Consider the following 3,114-nt stretch of genomic DNA (forward strand, 5'->3'; position numbering starts at 1 on the left):
AAGATTAGTAATTAATATATATATAGTAAGATTAAGTAATTAATACTATTTATTTATTAATATTGTAGGGCGGACTGTTACAAGTTTAATTTATTTGACAATATATTTATATATAACAAAACTGAGTGGTGTTTTGTTTCTAACCTAAAGTGCTTAATGCAATATACAGTACTATGTGATATGTCATAGAGGTGTTGCCGCCTCTCTACAGTGTAAAGCATACTTGACTTGTAGTTACTGCTGCAATTACTGATGCTGATGCTGATAGTGTACCAATAGATGTTCAATATTGTATATTAGAGTGACTGATATAAAATCAATTCGATTTAAAACTACTGGAGGTTGGACCATGGGCAAGGGGTTTGTCTTCAATTTGGAATAATGTTCTACGTCTAAAACGCTACTCCAAGGGAAACATGCTAGGCTTAGCAAGGAACGAAAGAAGCGAACCCACTAGTAAATCAGTTGTTAATTGAAAGTGAAAGTGATTTCTACGCAGAGTGAGGTGATATTTTCGTGTCTCTGCATGGTCATGAACTGCTAGAAATAGCAATCAAATATCTCTAAAATCACAACCTATTGCCTGAAAATTTAAAACTGAACTGACAACACTGTGTAACACGATTTTTGACCTTGTGTAGTAACTGTTTTTTTTTTCCTATTTGCTTACCCCTACAAAGTATGAAAAATGGTTAATATTTCTTTCAAATTTTGCTTTTGCTACATTATTCAAACTCCCAAAGAATCCCCCTCGACACACGGCTATGATGTCCCTCCCCACTACTCCTGCTCAAGATCAAAGATGCACATATTGTCAGCCAATAAGAGACATGCTCAAGTGGTTAAGGCCAAGCAACTGACAAGCAAATCTGTGATATTGAGCAGAATACTTGCTATAACGATATTTCTGCTTCAGCAACTCAGCGCTGAATCTGTCCGAAATGTAATGGAAAATAGTTCAATTTCAAAACATTGATGTCCATGTCACAAAAGCAAAGTTTGAAGGAAATAGTAGTCATTTCGTTTGATTTCTAGACAGAAACAAATAGGAAATAACATTTCCTGACGAATGACTAAAGAACTAATTGTTACACAGTGCAATCAATAAACCTAATAATTACGACTGAGACACCTTTTATCATAGGTCTTGCCTGCATGGCTACGTTTGATCTAGGGCTAAATAAAACCAAGAGCTATATCGCAAATATATTTGAAGGTAGATGTTTTATAAAGCGCAAGTAAAGCTATATATTCAGAAGTTCGCTTCATAACTACATTGTAGCAAGTTCGATCCCACAATACAGGACTTTGAGCTAAATGTATTCATTAAGTTATAGACTCGGATTAATCAGAGCGTGAATTGTACAGAAGACCATCGGTGAGAGCTTTCATGTTCTATGGTAGACTTTATCCGTTGACCGGTTCAATACTGTAAAATGCCCTCGCAGCATTTTAAACATTAAATGGGGCTTTTTTTTTTACTCCAGACATAGATTTCTTTGCGTCTGTAGGCATCATTTCAACTAAATCAATGATTCTGAAAAGCCAAATGAGATGGTCTGGCCATATTGTTCGAATGACGGATGAACGCACACCCAAGCAGTTGTTTTATAGCGAGCTTGCAGAGAGCAAACGCAATCAGTGTAAACCTAAAAAGAGGTTTAAGGACGGCATAAGAACTACCATGAGGTCATTTGGAATAGATCCAAATGCCATAGAAACACTTGCCTCGGATCGAGCTGGATAGCGAACAAAAGTGTGGAGTGGAGTGAAAGCTTCTGAGGAGGCCAGGATGACACATGCAAAATTCAAGAGATATTTAATGAAGAATGTTGCGATCGAAATGAATCTCAGTGACCTTATTGTGTGCACAGTTTGTGACAGACCATGCCTTTCTTTTGCTGGGCTCAAATCTCATCTGAGGACCCATGAAAAACGAACCTCCACTAACTACTCTGCCTATATATCTGTGCACACCTTTCAATGCTGTGTATGCTATAAGATCTGCATAAAGGGGCCTCAAAAGATATTTTAAGGTTCACAAAGATCAGAACTTAACTGCAGCTCTTGGTGGTCCAAATCAGATATGCAATCTATGAGGATGTCTTTTCAATACATTTTCTGGTTTCAAAAGCCACATCAGACGCCATGATGGATCTAAAGTATAAGTACAAGATGTGGCATAAAGAGTAGGCAACCACCATTTGTATACAAATTTGTCTAGAATGCTTTTTATCATAGTTCTGTTCATGCAGGGATGTTCTGGGAGCGGAGGCGTAGCTTTAAGTAGCGGCAACGACAACAGTTATATAAACAAAGAACTGAGGGAGCCATCTTAAAAGAACAGGTTTGATAATGAAGTCCTGGGTTCTTTGTGGAAAAGAAAAAAGTTGAGAATGTCATGGTAAGAACACCTTTGATCATAGGTATACTCACTCAGCACTTATTTGGTGGCGAATTTGCAGAGTCGTTAGCGCATCGGACGATATGCCGTACGATATTTATCACAACCTCTTGTCTTCTGATTTCAAATCACACTAGAACCAACTTTGTTTCTTACTCTTTCGTGGGCGATAAATAAAGTACAAGTCTAGAACGGTAGATTGGTGAAATCGTTAAAATTTTTGGCAGAATCTTTTGTAATGTTCGTACTGGCACCTTGCGTTTTGAGTTCAAATCCTTCCTTGGCCTACATGTATAATTGGTTTAATCCGTCACCCGGTTTCAGATTTTGCTACAAGGTCAGCAATTTCGGTGGTAAGTCGATTACATTATCCTCAGTGTTCAACTGGTACTTAGTTTATCAACTCGCTGAAAGGATGAAAGGCAAAGTCAACCTTGGCGGAATTTGAACTCAGAACATAAAGACGGACGAAATGCCGCTGAGCATTTTGCCCGGCGTGCTAACGATTCTTATTTCTTTATTGCCCACAAGGGGCTAAATATAGAGGGGACAAATATGGACAGACAAAGGGATTAAGTTGATTACATCGACCCCAGTGCGTAACTGGTACTTAATTTATCGACCCCGAAAGGATGAAAGGCAAAGTCAACCTCGGCGGAATTTGAACTCAGAACGTAACGGCAGACGAAATACCACTAAGCATTTCGTCC

The sequence above is a fragment of the Octopus bimaculoides genome, chromosome 1, assembly GCF_001194135.2.
Source record: "Octopus bimaculoides isolate UCB-OBI-ISO-001 chromosome 1, ASM119413v2, whole genome shotgun sequence".
NCBI classification, from domain to species: Eukaryota; Metazoa; Mollusca; class Cephalopoda; order Octopoda; family Octopodidae; genus Octopus; species Octopus bimaculoides.